This window comes from Castanea sativa, chromosome 12, assembly GCF_040712315.1.
Source record: "Castanea sativa cultivar Marrone di Chiusa Pesio chromosome 12, ASM4071231v1".
In the NCBI taxonomy this organism is placed as follows: Eukaryota; Viridiplantae; Streptophyta; class Magnoliopsida; order Fagales; family Fagaceae; genus Castanea; species Castanea sativa.
This window is the reverse complement of record NC_134024.1, coordinates 35,996,274-36,017,035: the sequence shown is the minus strand read 5'-3', so window position 1 is coordinate 36,017,035 and position 20,762 is coordinate 35,996,274. Positions and strand designations below refer to the sequence as shown.

At 35.2% G+C, this 20,762-nt stretch overlaps 1 pseudogene; it reads right to left on the bottom strand.

The window, feature by feature from the left end:
- Positions 1 to 16,710: 16,710 nt before the first annotated feature.
- LOC142620598 (uncharacterized) lies at positions 16,711 to 19,876 on the bottom strand (annotated as a pseudogene).
- Positions 19,877 to 20,762: the final 886 nt, after the last annotated feature.

Below are 20,762 nucleotides of genomic sequence, written 5' to 3'. Positions count from 1 at the left end.
TGGAGATTTCTTCTCATTCAAGCTCCATATCAATGAGCTTCTTGGTGGCCAACCTATACAACTTCTCATGATTTTCCAAGACCTTGTATAATTTCGCATAGGCTGTATGGATGTCATCTTGCTCATCCATATTTTCAAACTTAGGATCCACCAAATCCTCTTCTTAATCCACGTCTTGAACAATCTCCTCAGTAGGATTGACAGTGGTGGTGAAGGCATTTAGGATTCTATCATCCTCATTTTCAGAATCATCCTCAAGTTCGGCGTCGCTCAATGTAGCTTCAAGTGCCTTTCTTTTCCCAAGGGTCTTGAGATATGTAGGGAACTCATATTTCATGTGTCCAAAACCTTGACACCCAAAACACTTAGGTCCTAAAGGAACAGTGTACTGACTGCCTTCCCTAGCATCCTTCGTCCATTCATCTTGGCTCTTAAACTGAGAAGAACTAGATTGTCGACGGTCCTTGTTGAAGCCCTTTGCATTGGCATTCTTCATGAACTTCTTGAGTTGCCTTGTGATGTAAGACTTCATTTTAGAATCTTCATCGTCTGAAGACTTATCCATGTCACTGCTCTTACCCTTTAGTGTCATGCTCTTACCCTTACTTGATTTCCCAATTCTTGTCAAACCCAACTCATAGGTCTGCAGATTGCCAACTAGTTCTGTCAAAGGAATTTTGTCGATGTCTTTTGATTCCTCAATACTGGTGATCTTGGCATGAAATCTCTCGGGTAGAGATTTGAGTACCTTTCTAATAATCATGGGTTCAGGAATGGTTTCCCCAAGATTAAATGCTATGTTCACTATGTCCTTGAGCTTGGTATAAAACTCATCAAATGACTCATCCTCCTCCATCTTGATCTCTTCAAAGCTTGTAGTGAGCCTTTAAAGCTTTGAATCCTTGATAGCCTTGGTTCCTTCATAGGTTTTTTGGAGGATGGTCCATGCTTCCTTCGTAGTTTCAGTGGAGGTATCTTCTTGAACTCTTCATTTACGATCGCACTAAATAAAGCATTCAATGCCCTGCTGTTGAAGTTTGCCACCTTGATCTTAGCATCATCCCAATCAGCCGGAACTTCCTTCAGCTTGGTCCAACCTATCTCCATAGCTTGCCACATTTTCTCATCTAAAGATTGCAAGAAAGCTCTCATGCGTACTTTCCAGTATGCATAGTTCGTACCATCAAATAAATGAGGTATAATGAGTGACTATCCTTTATCCATGACAAACAGGGGTCAATGGATCACACAGCAAAGATTAAAACCTAATCAAAGTGTGCTTACTCTGATACCACTTGATAGGCCAAGAATGTATTAACCCCTTGTGATAAATTAACTAATTCATTAGCCAAGTTGATTAATTAATCATATTAACATACAATATGCCTGGCAAAACAAAAAAAATCACCAACTAAAATAAAATGCAGCGAAAATTAAAGTTGACACGGTGATTTGTTTACGAATGAGGCAAACCTCCAAGGCAAAAACCCCACTAGGTAATTTTAAGGTCACCATTCCTGAGAATCCACTATTATCACAACAAGCGGTTATGAGTAAAGGAATCTCATTACCTTATATCAACCTACAGTTGAACCCTTACCCCAATAGACAATTAGACTTGTTTTATAGTGACAATCTCTCATTTTAATGCACGGCTCCCAGTACGTGATTAACCAATAGATGCGTGGATCCTAGTACGCAGCTTAATCACCAACTTGTGAAAGATGTTGGCTGCAAAATTCTTCAGTTCATCAACACGATGAAGATCATGAAGCTTCTTGGTCATAAAACCCAACGGCGTACAAATGCAGTAGCTTCTTCAAGAGAAAGATGAACTAGGGCAAATTCTATCTCCAGTCACAATTTGCATGAACAAAACTTTGCTACACACTTGTGCGCCTTTGACAACCCTTAAAATAATCCCTATATATGTTTAGGGTTATGAGAAAGGAAATTCCATACATCTATTCACGGATTGAATGAAATCAGAACTAAAAATCTGTTTTTCATAAATCTTGATAGATAGGGTATCTATCGAGTAGTTGTCGAGCATCGGGCTGAAACAGCTTCTTAAACCTTGATAGAGACTAGCTGTTGAGATTTAAAATCCAGCACTTCTTCACTTGTTTCTTGGACAGATTTGCATGGCTTTAACACTTAAGCTTGAAACCTTGTTCCTTGAAGTATTAAACACATCCTAGATCAACCCGATTACAAGTAAAGTGTGTTTTGTCAAAGGATTAGCCAATTCTAAATTGACATATGTTTCTAACATGATTCACATATGTCCTAACAGGCTTAGCTCTTTGCTTCATGGGAAAATTGTTTCTTTGCTTTGGAAGACCAAGCTTTGTGGATGATCGAGACATAGGTGTTGTTAGTCAAGTTAAGGATGGTGATAATCCTGCTTTTCTAATCTTGGCAGAAACTCTTTTAGGACTGGATTATGTATTTCTTGGTGGAAAGTCACAACAATTTCTTGGGAGTCCCTTAACTTTGTAGATATGGTTGATGGAAAGATTGGATATGATTGCTACACCTACTGTTGCTAATTATGGTCCTAGCAATTTTCTCAGAAGGACTGTCCTCAAAATCGAGTGTCAAATTAGAAGTAACTAGGTGAAATTTATGAATAAAAATTCAATGTCTCTATTCGAGGGAATTTTTATTGGTGAAAGCGCCCACCTCCTTTGTTGCAGTCCCCGGGATCAGATCACATCTTCATAGTTGGATTAAGGAGGACAACTTTCTATAAAGCTAATAGACTCTTGAGACAATACCAATATGAGTAGGGAATGCCTGGTGGAAAAGGACGAAAACCTTTCACTCCTATGGACACAAATCCTACTTCTATAAGGAACATGTTGTTGAGCTTGGACATGGCCGATCGAGTGGATCAATATTTTGTCAAAGTTCAATGGGAAGGACTGTTTCTATCCCGTACAACAATGAATAAGGAGTGGCTCCTATGGAGGACCGAATTAATATCCTATAACCCCAAAGTGCATAGGGTAACTATAGATACCAATCCTTGTAGTTCTTTGTGCTTTTCTTCAAAATTTGCCTTATATTCTTGTTTGCAGCCTCAATTGATCCATTGGTCTGAGGACGATAGGGTGAGGATTTATGGTGCTAAATATTGAAACATCGAAGTATATCTCTATTTCTCCCTTGAAATGCATCCCATTGTCTGAAAAAATTTCATGCGGTACCCCATATCTACAAATGATATTAGTCTGAATAAACTGAGCGACTTTCTTTGAGTTCAAAACCTTGTATAAGGTAGCTTCCACCCATTTGGAGAAGTAATCAATAACAACAAGTATAAATTCATGGCCATTAGACGTTGTTGGGTGAATCTTACCAATAATATCTATTCCCCATGTAGAGAACGGCCATGGTAAAGTCATGGTATGTAATGGCATAGTTGGCATGTGCTTTAGATCTCCATGGACTTAGCACTGATGGCATTTTTGAACATGAGCTGCGCAGTCTGCTTCCATAGTAGTCCAGTAATAACCTTGTCTCATTATCTTTCATGACAGAATGTGTGCATTCATATGTGGCCTATAACTTGACTCAAGAACCTCTTCAATTATTTGTTGTGTTTCATTGGCAGTCATGCAAAGGAGATGATTTCGTCATATGATCTTCTGTAAAGCCTCTCACCACAAATAATATAATTAGTGAACAACCTTCTGATGGTTAATTGGCCATTCTTTTCTGTAAATTTTAGGTATGTCCTATCCTTAAGGTACTGTAAAATGTCTAAGTACCATTCACCTTCCCCATTCACTCCCTCATCTACTTCTATTGACATGAAATAAGCTGGCTCTTCTTTTTGTTCCACCACTATTGGTCGAGCTTCATCCTTCTTAGGTCCATCCATCATGGATGTCATTGTTGCTAAAGCATCTGCAATCTGATTCTGCATTCTTGGCACATACTGGTAGTGGATCTTACCGAATTTGGAGGCCAACTTCTAAAGACATTCATGATAATGCATCAGTTTTTCTTCCTTGATCTACCATATATTCTGAATTTAAGAAATTATCAAGGCTAAATCACCATATACTTCCAACTCTTTCACTTCAAGACCTAGGAACGCTTGTAACCCCATAATGCAAGTTTCATATTCAGTGGCATTATTAGTGGCAAGAAAGTTGAGTCTACCAGAGAATGGGATGTGTGTCCCTTCTGGAGAAATTAAGAAAACTTCAATGTCACTTCTGTTTTGATTAGTTGCTCCATCAAAATACATCTTCCATGATTCTTATTCTATCCCTATGATATCCTTATATGGAAAGTCTCCTTGGATTTCTTCAGCTTCTTCAGGTGAACAATGGGCTAAGTGATCAGCAATTGCTCTCCCCTTTACACACTTCTAAGTCACATATTTAATATCAAATTTTGACAAAAGCAGAACCCATTTTGCTGTCTTCCCATCTTGCATATGCTTCTTCATCAAATATTTCAATGGGTCCATTATTGCAATAACCAAGTTATTAATTAATTGATACCTTGTATTGACACCTTGTGATAAATTAATTAATTAATTACCCAAGTTTATTAATTAATCAAATTAACATGCAATGTACATGGCAACACAAACAAATCACCAATTAAAGTATAATGCAGCGGAAAATAAAGTTGACATGGTGATTTGTTTACGAATAGGGAAAACCTTTGAGGCAAAAACCCCACCGGGTGATTTTAAGGTCACCACTCTTGAGAATCCACTATTATCAAAACAAGCGGTTACAAGTAAAGGAATCCTAGTACCTTATACCAACCTACAGTTGAACCCTTACCCCAACGTTTGAGACATAGGTTTAGAAACTTCAGCGTTAACATCAGAATTTTTACCTTTGTCTATCCTAGCAATATTAACCTTCAACTCTTCATTATTCCTTTTAAATGGGGGAATATAAAAATCTTTTTCTTTTGAGTTAGGCTCAACAACAAGTTTGACAAGAGTTAAATTTTCAACTTTAGTTTTAAATTCAACTAATTGCTCTTCCAAACTCTTAATTTTGTCCACCTGAGATGAAATTTGATTTTTAAAATTCTCATTCAAATTATTGGCTTCATCCAATTTTGCAATTAAATCATCTTTTTTAAGTTTGACCTTTTTAAATTGAGCTTTTAATTTTGAAAAACATTCTAGAGATTTCATACAAAAATTATAAAGCTTGCAATAGGCATCTTGAATATCATCATCATCATTCAACACAAGACCATGCAAATCAAAACAAACGAGAGTTTCCATGACAACAGGGATCAATGGATCACACAACAAAGATTAACCCTAATCAGAGTGTGCTTGCTCTGATACCACTTGATAGGCTAAGAATGTATTGACCCCTTGTGATAAATTAATTGATTAATTACCCAAGTTTATTAATTAATCAAATTAACATGGAATGTACATGACAACACAAACAAATCACCAACTAAAGTATAATGCAGCGGAAAATAAAGTTGACACGGTGATTTGTTTACGAATGGGGAAAACCTTCGAGGCAAAAACCCCTCTGAGTGATTTTAATGCCACCACTCCCGAGAATCCACTATTATCAAAACTAGCGGTTACAAATAAAGGAATCACAGTACATTATACCAACCTACAGTTGAACCCTTACCCCAATACACAATTGGACTTGTTCTATAGTGACAATCTCTCCTTTCAATGCACAGCTCCCAGTACGTGACTAACCAATCGATGCGCGGATCCCAATACGTGGCTTACTCCTTTGCACGAATCCTAGTACATGACTAATACCACAGCAAACCTTTAATTGTTGTAGTTGATTTGTAGCAGCTTTATATAGAAACACCAATAAGATCTTTAATGTTGGTGCAAGAGACTTTGCTTGGTTACAAAACCCCAAGGCATACAAGAAATAGCAAGAACTCTTTCTTCTATGGGAGGAGGCTAGGGTTTCAAAAAGAAAACCTTATGAAGCTCTCTAGGGTTAGGTTTTTCTTTTTCCACCTCCTTTAAATATGAGCTTAATGAGCTCTCCTATTCCAACTAGATTTACACAAACCTTGGGCTTTCCTAGTCCAATAAGGATTATACAAACCCATAAACAAATAGCCTTTTAGAATAAAAACGCTGCTGGCTATAGTCTGAATCCCGTAAGCTCGAAAGATCGAGACAAGTGTTGAGCTTTAATAAATTTTGATAGATCGAGCTTCTATCAAGGAGCTATCGAGACCTGCAAATTTCACTTTTCGTGAGCAGTTCTTAAGTAATCTCCATGGCTTCAATTTAACCACTTGTAAGGATCATCTTGAACCTACTTAGATTTACCTAAATACAAGTAAAGTGCATTTTGTCAAAGGATATGCCAATAAAAAATGTCCCTAATAGTAATAAATCGCATTCTCTTTCCTAGACTCCTCTAGGTATTGAGCAAGCAAAGCCCCCATTATTATATCCATCATTGTGAGATACAACAATAATGGCTTTTCAGGTACCAGTGGAACCAGAATTGGTGGCTTCATTAGATAATTCTTAATCTTTTCAAAAGTTTCTTGGCATTGTTCATTCCATACTGTGGGAACTTCTTTCTTGAGTAGTCAAAAAAGAGGCTCACATGTCATAGTGAGCTGGGCTATAAATCTGCTAATGTATTGTATCCTCCCTAGAAATCCTCAAATCTCCTTTTCAATCCTGGGAGGCTTCATCTCCATAATTTATTTGATTTTTTTAGGATCCACTTCAATTCTCCTTTGACTTACTATAAACCCCAACAACTTTCTAGATATTACACCAAAAATGCACTTCTTTGGATTCGACCGCAACTTATAGAATTGGATTCTTTCGAAGAACTTCCATAAAGCTGGTATGTGCCCTTCATGATATTTACACTCCACTATCATGTCATCAACATAAACTTCTACTTCTTTGTGGATCAAATCATGCAACAAAGTAGTGGTTGCACATTGGTAAGTAGCACCAACATTCTTAAGGCCAAATAGCATGACCTTGTAGCAATACATCCCCCATAGAGTAATGAAGAAGGTCTTCTCCATATCTTCCAGAGCCATCTTTATCTGATTATATCCCAAAAAACCATCCATAAATGATAGCAAGGCGTGTCTTGCTATGTTATCAACTAGGATGTCAATGTGAGGCAAGGAAAAATCATCTTCTGGGCTAGTCTTATTAATATCTCAGAAGTCTACACACATTCTTACTTTCCCATCCTTCTTCGGCACCGAAACCATATTAGCTAGCCATTTTGGGTAGTTGACCACACTTAGAAATCTCACATTGTACTATTTCTCAACTTCTTTGATCTTGAGAGTCCACTTTGGTTTCATTCTTCTACGCTTCTGCTTAACCAGCTTCATGGTTGGATCTGTTGGAATGCAATGTTGCACTATTTCTATATCAATCCCAAGCATGTCTTCGTATGACCATGCAAATACCTCTTTGAATTTTGTTAGTAGTGCGACTAATGCATCTTTCTCAGAGGAGGTTAAGGTGTTGCCCATTTGTATTATCTTAGGTTCATCATCAGTTCCCAAGTTAATAGGTTGGGTTTCTTCTTTTATAGGATCTACATGCCCTTGTTTTAATTCTTCATTATTAAAAGTTTCTCTACCAATTTCTAAAATAAAAACATTCAAAGCCAACAAATAAGCAGAATCAAAAATCATATTATAAGGAATAGAGTTCTTAACAAACTCAACAAAAATAAACTCAATAGGAATACGATCATAAACAGACTCAATAGGAACAATAATACTAGTAGAAACAGACTCAATAGGGATAAAGAAAATGTTTTTGGTAAGAGTGATTGGCTCAACGGTCTTGATCTTCTCCAGAGAGTCCTCCATGGGGTGGGCTACTCCTTCCCATACCCAATTCTTCAACTCAGTTATGGCTTTTACAATGGCAGCTGGTTCCTAGTGAGTTCCTTCTTCCCTCAGAATTAGTTCCATGGGCTCTTCATCCATATAATCTATATTTTCACCATCAATCTCCATATCTATGGGCTTGTCAAACACATAAGCATCCAGATGCTCTATGTTGTCCATCCACTCACCAAACTGATCTTGCTTCCCTTGATTGCTCAAGTGGATGTATTAGGGGAAGTACTCTGACTCATTCCCACCCTTCCTCTCATCTTCATCTTCAAGATTCTTCAAAGTTAGGTTTCTGAAACTATGGATCATCATCTTTCTGTCTAATATGGCCAATATAGCATCTATGTCATCTTCTTCCTCAGTGTATGGGGTCAATGAGCCAAGTTTTGAATTATGGAATGACCCTAACTCTGGAATTTCTCTACCATGCTTGTCATATTAAGGTCCTGATCTTGAACTAACATTAGTAATGCAGCTCTAATTTGAGGGCTGCCCATAGGGGTAATCATCATAGTCTATACCTTCAACTTTTGTAGCCTCCTCCACTTCTTCATCTTCAACTTCAACATCGCCTCCTACACCTTCGTCTTCAGCATCTAGCTCATTTTCTTCATCTTCAGCTTCTATACCTTCCTTTATATCTATAGCCTCAGCTTCAGCATCATCCTCTATATCTCCATCATAGTAGTCCACATCATCATCAAAATGGTCTTCGTAGAAAGATCCTACATCTTCATCCTCTCTATCATTAGGGGTTCTCTTCTATCATTGCCACTATATTGGTTATCATAATCTTCACTACTGTTGTTGTCACTATCATTATCACTGTTGTTGTCCTCACTATCTCCACTGTCACTACTGCTGTTATTACTACAACTATCACTCTTGCTGTCGCTACCTTCATCATCATCGCTTGGAGATTCTCCCCCTTCCTCATCTTCATCATTTGTTCTTGCTTCATATGGGCTTTTCAATGCATGTTGGTAAGCCTCCCAGTTCTCTTCTTCTTCTATATTGCAAATGGTGTCTCCCAAAAGCATAATTATTGCATCAGGATCCATGTAATCAGCCCAATCAGTTGGGATCCAATTTGTGTCTTCCTTCTTTAGTTCTAGAAGCTTGTTGTCACAATTAAAGAATAGCTCAAACCCAAGCACCATTGTTTTCAACAGGATCGTATCTTAGTTTAAGGAATCCCCAATGACGTTGACTATATCTAGCTATGACAAATTTCCCGTTCAATGTGGGAGTGTAAGGCTTTAAGGGCTCCAGCAGACAAGGAAGTCCCTTTGCTTTGGCCTTTGCACAGGCCATTCTTCTCACCTCCATTTCTAGCAAGTCATCATTAGTAGGTTTATAGCCCAGCCTAAAAGGTGGTGTGATGGTAGGAATTATTGAAACTTAAGCAGTTGCCTCTTTCATGGTCTTCCCTAAGTTCATCCCTGGAAAATAATTCATTCTCCTCATCATTAAGACCACATTGTTATTGCCGTAGGGAGCAAAGTCCACTTGTTAGTGACCAAACTAGTAAGGATGAGATCTTTAAGCTATTAGAACTTGACCACTTAGAAAGTGAGTCTCCCAGTAGTTCTAGTGACCAAGAGATCCACCAGTTATACCAATCATCCTTTGAACCCTCTAAAGCCTCCTTTAGTACCTCTAGTGGCATGGATGCATCCATACCATGCAAAGATAGTTGTTGTAGGAACAAAACTATCAGTGTTCTTAGTAAGTGAGAAGAGCTTCTTCTAGATCTTATAGAATAGATAGAAGATCCAATCATCAAAGCTCAGAAGCTTAGAAAATTTTATGAAACCTTAGTAAGGGAAACCAGTAAACCCGAAGTAAGGATTCAGGAACCTAAAGTAGACCTAGAAAAGATCTACAATAGGTTTACCAAATCCAAGAAGGAAGTTATGGTCAACGACCTTCAAAAGGAAATCAAGGAAACAAAGTTAGAGGTTAGAACCCTTAAGCAAGAACTAAACCATTCTTAGGGTTGATCACAATTTCCTTGATCAAAGAGTGAAACATTTAGAAAGCATTTCTTAACAAGGCAATAAGGAAGGTCCATCATTTCAAAACCCCTCTGATGAAGAAGTAGATGAAACAGTTTACACTACAGCTGACATGGTACAAGAACAATCCAGTGAGAAGTTCTTAGATACCATCAGTAGGATTATTTTCCAAAAATGGCATTCTAAAGTCAAGATTGTCATCAGTAAAGATTTTGAATTTGAGGTCATAGCCTTTATAATTGTTAAAACAATAAATCTTCCAAAAACAAGCTAACACTAAAAGTGATCAGACAACTTTCTCCACAATACTTGGCTCATGTTCATGACATTCTTTGCAGATATACTCCTTCCCACCTTGTCTCATAAACTGCATTATAGTAAAATATGAGACTCATTACCATAGAAGGAAGAAAAAATAAGCCATCACCAGATATTTTTTGCTTTAAAGTATATAAAAATATCAAGCATTTGAACAATACGAATATGCGTACACAAAGAAGCTAGGTTGAAAATTGGGAAGGGGCAGTTGATTTGATTATGTGATTCTCACAAATATGAAACGAATTCACTCGACCAAACTATGTTACGAATTGGTAGAAAAGAATGATGCAAAATCATCACCTAATTATGACTGCAAACAAAAGACACTGTTGATAATAAGGCGAATCGCTCCAGGTGAAGGAGTATTTGCTAGTATGAAAGAGCATTCGTATCAGGTGTGTTAAATGTGTTAAATGCTATAATATGACACATTTAGCACATCAAATACTAAAACTCCTCCCTCATGAGGTGTGTCAAATGTCAAAACATTTGGCACATATGAACAGTGGTGTTTCAAAGATAACACAGTACGGATAGGTGTGTTATATGAAAATATTAATTTTTTAATAATTTCTCTCTCCTCTGATATTTTACCTAATTTTTTTTAGTATCCCTCACTTTCTCTCAGCCGTTCCCTCTCCCCTTTCTCTCTCTATCTCAGCCTCTCTCACAATCCACCACAGTGATCTCTCCACCCGCCACCTCGCCTCCGCCGCTCACCAGTAGCTCACCTCCGCCGCTCGCCAAGCAACTCACCTCTCCTCCAACGCCAACACTACTCGCGTCCCCCGATGCCGCTCGCCAAGCAGCTTGCTTCGCGTCCGCCGATGCGCAATAGTCTACAATGAAGATTTTGTTATCCATACTTCTTTCTTTATTATCATATTTTATGAGCATAACTAATATGATGTTTAACTTAAGTTTTAAAATGGAAAGCCCTTTTAAACAAGAAAATAAATTAAAAAAGAAGATAACAAAAGAAAATTTTTGGGACATAAAATTCAAAATACATGAAGAAATTTTTTGGTACATTGAAATTTAGTGGGGTGTATTTTATACATTGCACAATAGAATATTCTAGAAATCATAAAATTTCATTAGGGTTTATCTAAGGGTGTAATAGTAGGGGTATATGCTCCTTTATAAAATATAAAGGAGGAAAATTTTCAACTTTAATTTAGGGAAAGAAAGAAACTAACCCAAACTTAAAAGGGTGAAAGTGCTTTTTTGTCTCTTTTTGTGTGTGTGTAAAACTCTGTGCGCGCGTGTGTGTTTAAACATTAAAAAATGTTTTATAAAAAAATGCAGCCCAAGAAAATTATGTATAAAACAATGAATTTTGGTTCAACAAAACCGACTAATCCAAATAAAATACGTATAGCAATGAAACGAAATTTCACCATATTTTTACAATACTTTTATTTTTAGCAATGATGGATCCTAGTCTAATATTTTATTATTTTATTTTAAAGTAATGTTACATTCATAACATTTTCACAATAAATCTTAGATGGTAAATTATTACTGGTTCTGAACTGTGCATTTTAAAAAATAAATAAACACACACGCCAATTGAAGAAAAGTGTGCTTGAAACAATGAATTTTGGCTTAGCAAATTTTTCTAAACCAAAAAAGAAGCCTAGAAACACAACAAAATATCAAACATTTTCACAGTATCTTTTATTTCCAACTATGGTAGGTATTGGTCTAATATTTTATTTTTTTACGTACACAATGTTTTCCCAACAAATCTTAGATAATAAATTGCTACTGGTTTTAAATTGGAACCACCACTTTAAATTGTGTATTAAAAACAAAAAATAAGAAGACTTCACATGAAAACAGTGCGTAAAATAATAAATTTTGACTCACTCAATTTGACTAGAATAAAAAAGAAGTCTAGGAGCACAAAAAAATATCATAACATTTCCACAATACTTTTATTTTTAGCAGGGATAGAACCAGATCTAATGTTTTATTATTTTATTCTAGAAAAATGTTACCTTTACTACATTTTCACAACAATTTTTTGATAACAAATTGTTACTGGTTTTAAATTGGTCTCATTACTGATATCATTTTTTTTTATCCATAAAAAATACCTTGCACTTAGGATTTGTTTTGAAATTATTGTGAAAATTTTTGAACTTGACATTTTATTTTATTTCGATCTATAAGGAATTGATTTCTCAGCAATTGTGAAAATATTGTGACAACAAGAAGATATTATAACATTTTCACAATACATATGTTTTCAATTGTAGTTGGTCCCAATTCCATATTTATTAATTTGTTTTAAATAATAAAGAATTAACACCTCAATAATCGTAAAAATATTATAAGAATATTTTGAGTCAGTACAACAATATTGTGTTGGCACATACAAATATTTAAAAAGCCAGCTCAAGCAAAACGGTGAGTTTTGTCTCACTAAGTTGAATAAACCAAAGACTACTGTAGATGGAGCCATTGTCTCTTTTTCATATAGTTTGTAGAAGTCTATGACCTAAAACATTAAATTGCTTTAGTTTATTCTCAAAAAAAAAAAAAAAAAAAAAGCTTTAGTTTATGAGATGGACTTGAATAAAATTTATAATAGTAATAAAATACAAATAAAGGTATTAAATGGTAAACATCAACAAAATTTTACTAAAAATATGTCTTAAAAAATTTATACAACTTTCAAATGATTTTTCACCATTTTCACAAGATTATTAGAAAATAATAAAGCATAAACAAGTGTAAAATATTTGTCTTTAGTAATCTTTCAAATAGAAATTGTCTAAAGTTAAATCATTTTCAACATAAATTTATAAATTGTATATTCCCTTGTAAGCATAATTCGTAAACAGGTAATAAAATTATCAAATAATAATAAATTAATCAAATAATAATAGATTAGGTGAGAGGCATTATGATAAATTGAAAAATTATACTCAAAACTAAAAAAAAAAAAAAAAATAGATATGATAAAATACACGTTTAAGGCGCTCAGCATAGTGGTTGGCGTGTTAGTTTTCTTATTTTGAAAGAGGGGATCAGGTTCTATTCCTCTCATTTTGCACATCTTTTATTCACCTTCTCTCTCATTTTTCTCTCTCATATTCACTCTCTTTTCTTTTATACTCGTACTCTCAGTGTGTAGGCTTTAAGTCTATCACTTCTACTCTCTTTTCTTTTATACTCATACTCTCTGTGTGTAAGCTTTCTCTTATTTTTCTCTCATAGTTCAAGTCATTTATCTTCTCTCTCATTTTTCTTTCTTAGTTGATACCCTTAGATCAAATATTACAAACACCAAAAGCTGAAACCTCAAAACATTAGCTTATCCTACATTCTCAACCTTAACCTAAAAAAATGAAAAGATTCTCTCCTCACTCCGCCGGTGTAGTGAACAGAATACTTCATTTCCTTCGGGGATTTGAAGTATCCGTACAGACTTCTACAATGGTGAAAAGAGGGTCTGTTACCATAGGAGTTAATGGAGAGGATTTAGTGGCTAGGAAAGTGACAAAAGAAGAGCTCAAAGAGGGCTTTCAAGGTGGTGGTTATGAGAAGCTAGCCACCATCTCTTTGGTAACGGCATCCATTCAATTGGTTGCCAATCTCATTGCCGTGGCTTCCTCCCTTGCTATTGATGGCTCGGAGGAGACCCTTTCATGTTTGATTCACATGGAAAAACTGTAGGATCCGTCGATTAAACTGGTATTTTCTCATTTTATTTTTTCTTCTTACATTTTTTTTCCTCAAAAAACCTCATTTTTTAACTTTTTATTTTTATTGTGTAGGATAAGGAAGCTTCTGAGTTGCTTCATGGGGTCTCCGAGTTAAAAAGGGATGTTATCCTAAGCTCTATGTTAACTCATGCCGGTGAAGTGCTCGATACTCTCAGGATGATGGACGAGAAAATGAACATAAATGTGGTGAAAGCTGGCGATGGAGATAGAAAGAAAATGGGAGCTGGAGGTGGGGACGAGAATAAAGATGGCAATGGCAATGGAAACGGTAATGGAAATGGCGGCCATAGCTCGATTATATGGGGTATTTGGGAATCTATAAAGGATTTTTTTAAGAATACATAGGGCTTTCTGTTTTTCTTTTAACTATTCTGCTTTAAATGGTAATTTTGGGATTTTTTTTTTTGGTTGCTGCTATTTTTATTCCAATTTTTATTATTAATTATAATATATAATGTTAGTTTTTAAGATTTGCACATTGATTGGGAATAATAAATAACGGAGGGTTGGAGGGGTTAAGTTGTCTTTGGGAATTAAATTAATAATTTTTGAAGTGACTTAAACCTTGATGATATCAATCCAAATTTCAGAATATATTATCCACTAAATATAAAGGAATATGAAAAGTGTCGATTTCTTACCCTAGCTTGTCAATTCTTTTTTGTTTCTCAAAAAAAAAAAAAAAAAAAAGCTGGTATAAAAACTTGTAGCGTTGAAAATTGGGGAATTATTGTATTGAATTTATATTATGGCAAACAAAAATGTTTTTTTTTTTTTTTGTCATTATCAACAAAAAGAGCACATATTTTTTCTAATTTTTTTAAATAATGGTTTATTTTGAAATTTCTGATACTGGCTATAAAAATATGAATTTTTTATCAATGGAATTTGTTACAGGTATCCATCCTATATGCCTATTGTATCATTATATTGTGTAGTGGGTATCCATCCTATGCCTATTGTATCATTGTAATGTGTAGAATGTAGGCGACTCAGAAACAATAATGACATGCTGATGTAAGCATAGAGATTTGATCTTCTCCTTTTTTTTTTTTTTTTTTTTTGTGGCATGCACTGGTAGGAGTTAGTGGTTATTGTAGCAGTACTGGTAACTAAGTGGCTTTGGTTGTTCGAATAAGAACTTTTTTGTGTTTGCTTTTTCCTTAAGTCAGTCAATCAAATCTGATCATCAGTTGTCAAATAATGCCATCGAAGATACGTTGGTTTAGTTCCATAAAATACATTTTTTTTAAAAATTATTTGACTGTGTCTTTTCACTCTTTTGGATTGACAAGCTGTCATGTCAAATTTATTTATTATTAAAAGTAAAACATCTGTTTTTATATTTATCAAATTTAGGTTGTGTTTTATCATATAATATCACACTGGTCAAAGTGGTTAGCAACTTTGCGCGGGTGGCATTCTAAAAAACCAAAAAGAAAAAAGACTTGGGTAGGTGAGGGGTCTTCAACCGTGCAATGCATTTCTAGAGATATTCTGTTTGGTAATGGATTTTAAACAATAATTTTTAGTGTTTAAGAGTCTGTTTGGCACTATAGTTTTAACATATTTTAAACAACATTATATACTTTTTCACACACTTTTTCATCCACACGTATATCAAAAACATTCAAACAACATAACTTAAACTACTCTCCTAAACACCCCCTAAATAATAATAACATTTTTTACACATATTTCGTATTTCGCATTTCTGTAATACTCAAATATGTATTTTCACAATTCTAAAAACTGAACAATAATACTTAAACACTACTATCAAATGGGCCCTAATAGTTTTTATTTTAAGTCGTATTTTTTTGTTCCTACATTTTGAGGCATATTTGATAGAAAGAAATTTTATTTTTGTTTTCAAACAATATAAAAACAATTTTCAAATAATATATTTTTTGGAAAATAGTTTTCACTTTTCAAATAATATTTTTTACATGTTTGACTCAACATTTTTATTTTTGAAATTTATCATAAAAGAATTACAAAAATTAATGTGTAAAATATATAAATTACTTTTTTTTTGGTGAGTAATAATAAGGGAATAATAGAGTTCATGTACCTCATTGTTATGATGGTTTATACTTTAGGGAAAATTCTATAAATTAAGTTTCAAATAATTTAGTGAATTAGAGCTTTTATAAAGAAGCACCTCTATTTTAGTCATTTAGCAGCAATTCTAATGGTTAATCTTTTCGGGAACCTTAATCTTGCTTACTTGTTAACACACCCAAATTTGCATTTGGGATGCTTTATATACTAATTTGACAAATCTTTTCCTCCCAAAAGTAGGCCTAGATAAAATCAAAAGACTTTTTTTTACGTTACATATTACTAAGATCACTGCCAAGAGCCTAGTTTAGTGGCATTTCTGCTCTCCTTTATGAGGAGAACCAAGGCTCAAATCCCCTCTCTCATTATTGTAAATATCAAACAATAATACACACACACACACACACACATACACACACTAATGAGACCAACTACATGAAAAGTAGAAGATAAGCCCCTGCTTTGTTAGCATGTTAATATTCTTTAAGCTACAATATTATTTACAATTAAGTTAGAAATAGTATTGTGACAGAACAAAAGGAGGAATAAAAGAAAAATAAGAAGAAAAAAAGATGGGAAGGGAGAGTTTGGGGGGAGGAATATGCATCAAAATGTAAAAAGAACAAGGCTTTTCATATTCAAAAATAAAAATCATAAAAAAAAAGGAAGAATAGGCCACAAACTGATCACTATCTTACAAAAGCCATGTTTTCCTCAGGAATGTAATTTAATCCAGTGCAATTCACACCTCGAGCACCATCACACTGCAAAACCCTAGGCTTCCCTTTTCCTATATTCAACAGTAAAAAAGCAATTTTAATAATATCAACACTAATTATAACCAAGATTTCTCTGAACGTACCCAGCCACACCTTTCTTCCATAAAATAGACCTCCTCGAGCAATTGGACGAAAGCAAGCAACATTGACCAGACCTCATCCTCTGAACTTGGAAGCACTCCCACGAGTTCCATATTTGAAACTTTGTAGAGAATTGAGTCTAACAGAGAAATTTTCCAGCATAGTAAAGTAGCAGTTAAAAGAAAATTCATGAAAGGAATCTATTGTAACAAATAAAGCCAAGAAAATGTTGTTACCTCCAGAATAGTGTAATATGTAATGTTGTTTCCCCATCATTGACAATGCTTGTAAAAAGAGAACCATGATATCGACCATGGGCAAGTGACGTGTACTCAGATGTAGGTGAGAACTGCAAATACAGCAAATGCACATGTTCAGCTTACAATAACATGAAGTTTTTTGGTTGTACCAATCCTCTGGGATCTTAGACAACAATGCAAACAAGACACTGAAGTTTCAACACTTCAATCAAGTAAATAAACCAAATGAACGTTCACAAAGTACATCAAATTTTAGAACTAGGTTTAGAAGGCAAAGAAAGGACCACCCATAGGGGGGGGTTGTTGGGGTTGTTTTTACGCACAATATGCAAAATCCCACACAAATTTTGAGCATCCTCAATTAAATCCTCCCTTTATAAAATTCATTAAGTAAGCTTGTAAAATTCTATGAAACAATGGCAATTGTATTACTCATACTAATTAAGAGCATTCAAAATTAAGATAAAGAAGCAAGGGGGAAAAGCAGTATACAAAAAAAGACCTATGTCCACTAACATTTAGAATTTGTAACAAAAACATTTTGACCTTATTACAAACTTTATGTAATTCCAGAAACAAAAGGGCCAAAGACTTCCCTATTATACTATATAGGTCACAGCTGTAATGAGTAATGTCTTAACCCAGAACTGGACAGTTGGATTTCTTAGACTGTTGACCATTCTCTCATTGACCAGTCTTGATTTAGTCTGGCCAAACTACATTAAACAATTTGAATCATCAGTCAAACTGGTAGATTACAATAAAACTGCAGAGACATCTTGCGTCCTGCAGTTCCTTTTGAAGCAAGGCTAACACAAAAATGTCGATGAACATGGCGTAAAAACTTAAACTAGTATAATATATGTGAACAACTCATGCATATAACACTGAACTATGTCATTGGTGAAATCACTGGCACATCATTGAGGTCTCTAAATTTCCTTTTTTCCTATTATGCATACACTTTCTAATAAAAAGTAAACTTCTATGTAAAAATTAATACATTTGTTGAATAATGGACCAATCGCAATTGCCTAAATTATTGGATTGGTGACATGCAACCTAGTTGTTTTATGGATCAATGAAGAATTGTGGTTTTAAAAGACTGAAATATGAGAACTTGACACAAATTTCCAACCAATAGGACAATGAATTCAGATGCACATTCCATTTATCCACGAAAGACAACTGACCTGGATAGAAGTCAAACCCTGAGCAGCTCTTATGGCTTGTGATACAAGCACTAAACCAAAGCTGCAAAAGTAAAATAGACAAGTTCATAAGATGACACACCAACATAAAAATTTAACAGGAAAAACAATAACATAAGGGAAATGTTGAATGCATGACAAGAGTTAATGATGGGAATGAAGCTTTATGCTGCCTTCTCAAGAGAATAAGTGCGAAGCTCGTATATGACTTGACCGGATGTTGTGCTGGGGATGTTCCAGCTCCAGGATCTTGATGGATTAGAGTCTGATATCCTGGGTCAGCCTCTATATGAGGAAGAGTGCATGCAACACATGCCGCTAAAAATCTCCTACAAGGCAAAAAATGGGCACTCATTTCACTTCAAATACAATTGCAGCCCAAAAAAATGTTAAATGCAACACCCTGTTTAAAATGACATCACTCCTAATAAAGAATATTGCAGGTCCATACAAATGGTGGCCTTTGTCCAAAAGAAAATGCAATAGATATTTGAAAATTGAAAGCCGTGCTACGGCACCCTTTTTTTTTGTTTTTTTAAGTTATACACAATCAATGGGACTTGAACCCATGACCTCACCCATGCCACGACACTAATACCCATTACAATACTAAAGCACCATAACAGTTGTATCTGAATGTTAAAATTTCCTGCTTACCTACATAGGACGACATGGGGTAAGGTAAGCAACATCTTTCAGCATTAAGTGGGAAAAAAGGATTTTCAACATCATTTGGCCATACCCTTAGCTTCACAGTGCAAGGTAGCTCTGCCGTAGCTACAGTAGCCAGTGAGGTGGTGATTTTCGACTGGATTCTACTGATAATGGGTTGAGTATCAACCTAATCACTTGGGGCATTAACCAGAGCAGCACCCTCCTAGCATCTTAGATCTTCCAGAAATGCCAGGCGGGCTGATGCCTCTTGGCATTGTCACGTTTTGAGTAGACGGATGAGATGCCAAGATGGAAAAATTTATATATTAAGCTGATGGCTCACGACTACTGCCATCATCATTAAGAGGCAGCACTGAAGGAACACCAGCTTGGCTTTGACCCACAAACCATCCTTGCAAAAAAGGTAGCTCCCAACCACTTAGATCTCTCTCAGGTAAGAACTGATGGTGTCCAATCTCAACAAGATCCAGGCTGTTTGAAATATACACAGGTACTCCATGAATCACGGTATTGACCACCAGTAGTATCTAAGTTAGTAGAGCTTCCCCGTTGGCTTCTCCCAATAGGCGGTATTTAATAAGTTTCCATTGCATCCACTGTGGGGTCATAAATAGCATTTCCTGTTCTACTAGGTAAATGATTATTAGCAGCATTGTGTGAACCAGTAGGAATAGTACAAAATGTTTCCATAGGAGAAACCTTACTATTATAATGTCCCTGCACTTCATTTGCATGCACTTGAAACCGCATTGAAGCAGAAGGCTCGACTTGCATGCTAGTCGAACCATCTATGAAAAATGAAGGCACAAAGAAGAAAGGTATGGATATGAGAGGTAGTTTAGCAGTCATTAACACATTCACGGGAATGAGCATTTGCCATAAAAACAGCTGGAGGAGGATATCACAAGTAAACCTAAAAGGGGTTGAATGTTTTTTGGATAATTGACCTCAGCAGTCAACAAAAATGGAGCATCATGAGGGTGAAAATGCACTTCTCAAAGCAAATGCCTTGTCTTTAATATAAAGTTTGGTTGTGAAGCTTCTCCTCTCTTTTTGTACTGCCATATATATAACTGAACATGATTTGATTTGCCAGTGATAAGCCGATAATAGATCTACATATGGTTAAGCTTATATTTAATTCATATAAAACACTAGAATCATAACAGAGGGGGCAACAATGCAAACATAAGCCAAACCAACAACTGAAATCCTACAGTATTGTGACATATGGAGACAGAAAATCAAAGAAAAACAATAGAAAAAGGAGGTGGCTGCTGACAAGATATAGATTTTTAGAATTAATACACATGTCAGATAGATAGATAAATATGATACGTGATGATCATTATTTTTTTTTTATTTAATTTTTTTGATTGGTCACTCTTAGGGATTCATCTTTCTAATGTTACCTTCAAATTCTATTATACTACACTTTTTTTTTTTATTATTATATTCTTTTTTGTTGGTTTTCATTACATTTATTTATGTTTTAAAATATAAAAGACCCATGCGCTTTTCATAAAATGATTTATCTTCATAAACGATACAATTCTCTATTTATTTATTTTGTTGTATTGGCTTCATTATTATAGGGAGCGGAGGGGAGAAGCAAATGAGTTAGTGTCGCCATTTCCTTGTTACTCTAGATGCTCTTCACAGACTTTACTGTGTACATACAGACACTTGCACCTCAACTATTTTTGTTCTCAATTCCTTGTTTCTTTTTGAGCTG